This window comes from Lygodium microphyllum, chromosome 23, assembly GCF_053477565.2.
Source record: "Lygodium microphyllum isolate KBCC chromosome 23, Lygodium_microphyllum_v1.1.10, whole genome shotgun sequence".
In the NCBI taxonomy this organism is placed as follows: domain Eukaryota; kingdom Viridiplantae; phylum Streptophyta; class Polypodiopsida; order Schizaeales; family Lygodiaceae; genus Lygodium; species Lygodium microphyllum.
In genome coordinates this window covers 60,558,643-60,566,909 of record NC_141157.1, presented here as the reverse complement: position 1 = coordinate 60,566,909, position 8,267 = coordinate 60,558,643, and positions in this window count along the sequence as shown.

Sequence of the window (8,267 nt, the reverse complement as noted above, 5' to 3'; positions counted from 1 at the left end):
CCTTTTTTCTATGAGAGAGAGAGAGAGAGAGAGAGAGAGAGAGAGAGAGAGAGAGAGAGAGAGAGAGAGAGAGCACTCTTTTTCTTTAAATTTCTTAAATAAAGATATCTACACATTTCAAGGCCAAGGGGATCACTTAACTAATTTAATAGTGGTTGGGTAATTTTTTTGGAACCTACGCCACCTTATCACTACACCATTCTATAAGCATATGCCTTAAAGAGCAATGCTAATAAATGAGGATATGCTAGAGGCTGTGGAATCAATGGGGGCCATGTAGGAGGCTAAGCACAATGAAGAAGACTTGGGTCATGTGATTATTTTGAGACAATAGCACATTATGCACATGACCACAAGAAGAAGATGTTGGTCACATAAGTATTGTGGAATAGTAGTATACTATGCATATGACCACTATAAGAGTTGGGCAAACATATATTCAAAAAGATTCCACATAAATTGATTAGTCACAATGGGCTAAGCAACATTTGTTTAGAGCTACCATGTTATATTGATTTGAGAGTGTCAAATCACATGTAGAATGGTAATTATTGAGAACACTTTGTGTAAAGAAGTCATGCTCCTAAGGATGAGGTCACTTGTATTGATAATGTCCCCATAGAATCAATGTTGGAACAAAGTAAACACTTAATGGACGTCATGTATGTGCCAAGTACCACATTGAATCTTGTCTCAATGTGTGGCAAATGATCAAGAGAATTTTGGGATATTTAGATAATAAATATCAATGCACAATATTAGAAATGTGGCATAACATGTGCACAATTACATGAGGCAAGAAAGTCAAGGTTGCACATTTGAGCTTAATGCCATTATGCCCAAAGAAAGGAAGAAGAGTGTAGTTATTTTACATGCTGAATTTTTTCATACCACCCCAAATGGAGAGTACAAGAGGAGAACATTTAAATTGTGTTACCAACAAGGTCTCTATCAGTTTGTAGTTGACATGGCAAAAGAATAAGTATTGGTGATTCAACTACAACCTTTTGGTTCTCTTTGTCTTCTAACTTTCATGGGATAAAGGGAGAGACATAGATGACTCAAAGCTAGATTATGAGTTTGCTATGTGAGAGAGATGGTCACACCTCCCAAGTGAAAGGAAGTTCTTAAAATAACAAGAGTCCATCCAAAGTCTTATCAGAGCAAAAGCTCAATATTCCAAAGTCCTATCAGAGATGTGGCACAAAAGAATTGGTTAGATGAATCGCTGGAGATTGCACTATTTCCTAAGTCCAATACTTCGAATTGATGTGATGAACTTTAAGGTCTTAAAGCTATCGGATATGTGCAGTGCTTGCCAATTTGCCAAGAATACAAAACCATTCCTCTTGGAGGCAAGAGAGATTGCATGGTCTTAGAGCTTGTATACATAAGTGTATGGATGACATCTTGGCCTAGCATGAGCCAACAAAAATATTACTTTTCATTTAATGATGATCATTCATAGAAATTTAAGATGTATTTTATGTAGCACAATTTAGATGTGATTTGACAACTTTTAGTAGTTTTAAGGTGTGGCTAAAAGGGAAAGCTAATGATGCATTTTGGACATCCATTCAAATGGGGGAGAATACATGTCTAAGGAGTTAGTGATATATGTTGTTACTTTCATAGATGATTTTTCACGTAAAGTATGGGCTTATCCCATAAAGCAGAAGTCCAATGTATTGGCAGTTTTTCAGAGATGGCTTGCTTTGGCAGAAAACCAGTATGGGCATAGGCTAAAATGCCTAAGGACAAATAATGGGGGTGAGTACGTCTCACGTGGTTCTGAGCAGTTATGTGATTAGAGGGGTATCAAATGTCAGTTGACCGCCCCCTACACCCCTCCCCAGAATGGTAGGGTTGAGCAGATGAATAGGACCATCTAAGAGAGGGTTCACAGTATGCTTAGCTATGTAGGCCTACCCAGCACTTTTGGGCTGAGGTAGTTACGACTATCGTGCATATCATTAATAGATTGCCCTGTAGTGCCATTGATTTCCAGGTTGCAAAGGAGGTATGGACAGGAAAGCCTCCCTCTTATGCACATTACGTGGCTTTGGATGTGAGGCATTTTGCCATGTGCCCAAGGACAAGCGTAACAAGCTAGATCCTAAGAGTGTTAAATGCATATTCCTTAGCTATGGAGATGCAAGAGAGATGGGTTACCGTCTATGGGATCCGCAGGCGTGAAAAGTCATTCGTAGCCATGATGTACTCATGAAGACAAGATGCATAGGCAGCCTGAGAAGATAGTAGAGATACACAAGGTTATATTTCAGGACGAGCCACGAGCTCTCGTACAACCAGCTAGACAGCCTATAGCAGCAACAAGTACCCATGGCCAGGGTGTTGGATAGAATGTTGGGTAGGTAGCAAAGCCTGCAGTGGGGCATTCTACTAGAGATACACACCCCTTGACAAATTTTAGCCCTTGATGGATTATGTCTTAGTTACAGATGCAAGAGAGCCTTTCACTTACGATGAGGCTATACATAGGGGTGATAGTCACTCCTGCAAGAGGGCTATGCGGTCTTAGGTAGACTCCTTGCATAAGAATGAGATGGGATTTGGTTTCCTTGCCTAGTGGCAAAAAGGCTATGCCATGCAAATGGGTGTAAAAGTTGAAGAGTACCCCTGGACACCCCAAGCCAGCTTATAAGGCAAGACTTGTTGCTAAGGGTTTAAAATAGGAGCATGGATTTGACTTTGATGAAGTTTTTTCTCTAATGAATAAGATGACCACCCTCCGCTTGGTTCTGGCCTTAGTTGCGCAGCTTGACTTGGACTTGTATCAGATGGATGTCAAGACAACATTTTTACATGGAGATTTGCATGATGAGATTTACATGGAGAAGCCTAAGGGCTTTGCAGATCATGGCAGGGAACACCTAGTGTGTAGGTTGAAGAAAAGTCTTTATGGCTTGAAGCAGGCACCTAGGGAATGGTACTATGCAGTCACAGGGCTACAGCTGTAGTGCTATGGATCCATGCTTCTACATGAAGAAAGTCAGTGATGGATCTTTGCTTATTTTGGTAAACTATATGGATGACATGCTATTAGCACATAAAGCTCATGATGAGCTAGATGCTATTAAGGCTTAGCTTAAGAAGAGCTTTGAGATGAAGGATATGGGATAGGCCTCTCACATACTTGGTATGCACATTAGACGTGACAGGCATTAGGGACTCCTCTACTTGTCACAGAGGGAGTACATTCATAAAGTCTTTGAATGCTTCTGCATGCAGGACGTGAAGCCTATTGGCTATCCATTGCCTTCTTATGTGAAGGTATCATAGGCCGATTTTTCACAAAAAGATGAGTAGAGGGCCGAGATGGCCAAGATTTCCTAGGTATCCACATGGGCAGTCTTATGTATGCCATGATAGCCACTCATCTAGATATTGCCTTTGCAATCGGTGTTGTGACACACTATATGGCTACTCCTGGCAAGAAGCATTGGGATGTTGTGAAGGGTATTATGAGGTACTTGAAGAGCACTACAAATATGTGCATATGCTATGGTAGCCAGGATATAGGAGTCATGGGGTACACTGACTTTGATTATGTAGGACATGTAGATAGTAGGAAGTCCACTTCTGGCTATGTATTCACCTATGCTGGAGGTGCTGTCTCTTTGATGTCTAGGGTGCAAAAGTGTACAGCTCTTTCCACCATTAAGATTGAGTATGTTGTAGCCACTAAGGCTTGCCAGGAGGCCATATGGTTAGGCCGTTTGGTTCATGACCTTAGTATTGATGCTATCCCTACACTACATTCAGATTCTATGAGTGCTATTTAGTTAGCCAAAAATTTGGTCTTCCATGTGAAGACAAAACACATTGAAGTGAGATATCATTTCATACATGGGGTTGTTGAGGACAAGTTTGTTGACCTTATCAAGATCTCGACTGACTAGAATCCTACAGATCTGCTCACCAAAAGCCTCTCAATGGAGCGCTTTGCCTTTCTCACGAGATTGATAGGCGTGGGATGCGATGACGTCTTTCCTCATCTTGTTGTACATGTGTACATGTTGTACCGTCTTTTCTTTTTTTGTCTAGATCGCCATCTAAGCTTCATAGTGGAAGTACATGAGTGGATAGAGCCATCTTTGTATTAGTTTGTTTGGAATTAAAGAAGTTTATGTTCTTCTCGTATTTGCTATGTATTCTCTACTCCTTGCTCAAATTATGTCCATTGCACCATATAATTTTTACATCTCATGCATAAGGGCAATAAAAAGTTGTGGCCTTCATACTTACGGATGGTGCAACAAAGTGTTGGTAACAGTTTTACACTTAACGGGTTCACAATAACAATGGGATTTGTGATTATAGTTGTCCTATGATTCAATGGTTAGTAGTAGCCTACAAGGCACTAGCAAAATAGCTTAGCCCCAAGCTCCTAATTTTGGGTATCATATATATTATTTCACTGTAAGAAAGTGGAGGCATTAGTGATGGGGCTTGCCAAATTGGCAAGTGTCTCTTATGTGACACATGTAAAAAATGTTACATGTGGGATGCCAAATAGCATATTATAAATAACATTTTTAAAATGATGCTTATGCGATGTCTTTTGTGATGGGGTTAGTGACATTCACAAAATGTAGTGTATCCTATAAGAGACTGCTTGTTTTATGCATCTTGTAAGTGACATTTCAAATTACAAGTTTTGCCATGATCTCCTCCTACTTCTTTCATTTTTCTATTACCTACAAGTGGTGCTATGTGTCCAGACCAAAAATGGGCTCGACATTGGCTCTAGGGCTCTAGTTTGGGCCTCCTATACTCACCCAAATGACCCTACAACCTCGCAACCAAGAGCGGATAGATACTATGAATGATTTATGGAAATAACATGTTTGTAGATACAATCTCTAGATTGTAGTCCAATGTGATGTCCTTCTCAACTCCAAGTAGAGGGAGTACCCAAATATATAGAGGACCAACGCCTTGTAACACAAACAAAGGGAGCATCCCCCTGCTTATCACTGTGGCCTCACTACTGCAGCTCTTCTACATCCTAGCGATTGGTCCCGAGATGCACCGTCTCAACATATAACACATATGTACGAAGTCTACTCTTCACACTATTCATTCCAAGAGATAGTATATTCCTCACCAAATCAGTCTCTTAGGAAATGATTATACTAAACCTACAAGATAGGGAGCCTCACACTCATTGTGGGTCAATAGTTTGAAACCAAGTGCTACACATTTAGGAGATAGTTCTCTTTATACCATGGCGATGCAATGCAATGCAAAATGGATGACTTTGAGTGCACAAACATTTTACTTAAATGAAATTAGCATTATGATGAATGTGCTTAAACATTCTTTCCATGATTTTCCTTCACTAATGACTTTGTTGCGATGATAAGCGGATTGCTCCGTGCCACTGTACCCCTTAATACTTAAAATAAGATCGGAACCTATATGAAAAGTGCAGCAAACAAATTTTGAACCATATTTAGCACATAAAACTCCCTCTCTCCCTACTGTTTAGGGTTTTGCTTGTGATGGATATGTTAAGAGGTATTTTCATGTATGTTTCTTCATAATGAAAGTAATAAATATGCACTAAAACACACAAATGGGGTAAGTTGAGGCAAATTCTCATGCTCTACCTCCATTATACTTGCACAAACATATCCCTAATTTGTTTTCACAAATTTTCACACGCGATATCTAGTTTTTTCTCAATTAAAACTCATTTTTCTCTATTTTTCACAATGATTTGTAATTAAAATTCTTCTTTTCCTACATTTTTAAATTTAAAACACTTAAGAATACCAAGATTCATTGTTGTTCTCCATTTCCCTCCATGGGAATACAATTTGCCATGATGGAACTCTTAAAATTGATGATTAGCATAAAACCACACTTTTGCGTGTTTTGAATAAAATGTATAAACAATTAAGACTTATTGTTCATGTTGATATTTATGATAGAACGAACCATTTTCAAATACTAGAAACCAATTTCAACCAACCATAGGAAACCAATATGCATCATAAAACTGAGAGGAAGTCCACTTACTCATAAAACCTTATATACACGCTTCGTAATTTGAAAACGGGAAGCTACTAACACTCTTTATGGGGCCAACTGCTGACACTTCCTTGGTGCTTTCTTGATATATCCCTCGCATTTCATCGTGAATTGGTATCCATTCCCCCTCATTCTCTCAATCCATATGAGCTACATTTATAGTGAGAGAGAAAGATTGATTTTTGATCTTGATGAATACTACATCATTCCTCACAAGAGTTGGAGCATTGAAGAATGAAAAATTGATGCATCTAATGCCTAGGAGAAGAAAGATAATGGTTGCATCCCTAAAATTGCCATTTTTGGGGGGATGGAGGAGGCGCCCAAAAAAATGTGCTCCTCCCTCCATGTTGTTTCATATTTTGATTAGTTTCCTTCTTTTCAATCAAAGTTAATATTAAGCTACTAAATAACTAGTTCAGTTTGACTTTTTTGCACTTGAGCAAAGTGGTTCTAACCCGATTGAGGGGCCAAACAAGCTTGGAATCGTGATCCGGATTGGACAGGTAGCTTTTTGGCATCGACATATATATCACCCCGGCCTTCATCACGTGCTTTTCAAATTTTAGATCTAGTAGATGCTTCATAATATTAAACCTTGTGGCCATTAAAGGGGGGTCAAACGAACTCCGATTAATGAATGGATGCTTGCATTGGATTCCTGGCATCAAAATGCATCTAGGAAACTCCAACTCCTTGATCTGTGACCGTTTCATTTTCCATGAAAATTTACTCTTCTATGGGTCTCGGGTTTTTTTTTTTTGCACTTTAAAATTGGCTCCAAAAATCTACTTTCATTGCGACCATGGGATAGGACGACTCAATCCGTCAAATCCACAAACTAATGACAAAGATCAAAGCATGATGTTCCCAGGGGATAGGCCAAGCATAATCTGACAAAGATCCAAAGCCAGTTGCAAACCAACTGCTCCAACATAGAACAATGAAAATAAACTATCAAAGGAGTCATCCTAAGTGGTGGTCTAACCTACCTACCAGACCTAGGACAACTGGATCAGGAACTCTTACTAGGTGAGGACTCCTATAGCATGGTCTTTTATTTTTAGAAATATTCCATTTATCACTTTTTTATACTTTAGGATATGATACTCATGCATGTAAAAAGAAGGGAGCTGAGTGTATTGTGATCCAAGGAGAACAAGGCATTAATCGAGGTTCCAATCTTGGTACCCAAGAACCTACCAAGCTCTCACAAGATGACACTAAATCCTTTTCTTCACACTCACTTTTATTTTTGCTCTGACCTCTCTTATTTCTTTTCAGGCTAAATGTCAGCCCAAGAGGAAAGGCAAGGCATTAGCCCCTGATCCCCACGAACCTACCAGACCTCCACAAGGTGAAGAACATCTGCTTTTAGAAATTTTCTTTCTTGATTTTCTTATTTTGGGGGTTAAAACCCCTTTTTACACACCTTCGTACCATATATTTTCATATATATCCATTGTTTCTTCTCTTTCTTTTATTTGGAAGGCTTCTCTATCTACCTCACAACTATTAGAAGCTCTTAAAAGCAACTACCTAGCAGGCTACAAGATAGGGTCACTAAGGACTACTCTCAAAACAACTCTTAGAGTGTTGACAATGTCTTCACAGGAGGCAGACAACTACTCAAACCTTCTCAGATACACGTAACCTAACCTTGGGACTTCATGCCTTAAATGTTGGTCCCCCATAACAGAAAAGTAAATTCCCCATATACATATACATATATAGCACAAATGGAAAGAACTTATAAATGAAGGACATCACCTGGACTTGGCCACAAGAAGCTTTTGTGTAGCAAGAGGCTCTCTCTAATTATTCCATTGAATCTGTTTAGTACAACACTAAGACAAGAAACCATTAACCACACCTACACCAAATAAACAAATGGCCCTCTTGGACTAATAAAATCAAACATTAAATCCAACAAGAACGGCCCTCTTGGCCTAACAAAAATGTAGCTATAAAGCACACCATTCAGTGTCCTACTGCTAAAAACAAACCCTTGGCCCCCACATAAATTATACTAAGGTACAAAACTAGACTAAGGGGATGGGTTGCTCAGGCCCTACACTAAATGCATCAAATTATTAGTTAATCCCCTTGCATAAATGACAAGGGTGTCTTACGAATATGCCGTTGAACGATTTGATGTATCCATGAAAGAATAGAAGGATGGTCAATCGCTACCTGGCTCATCACCC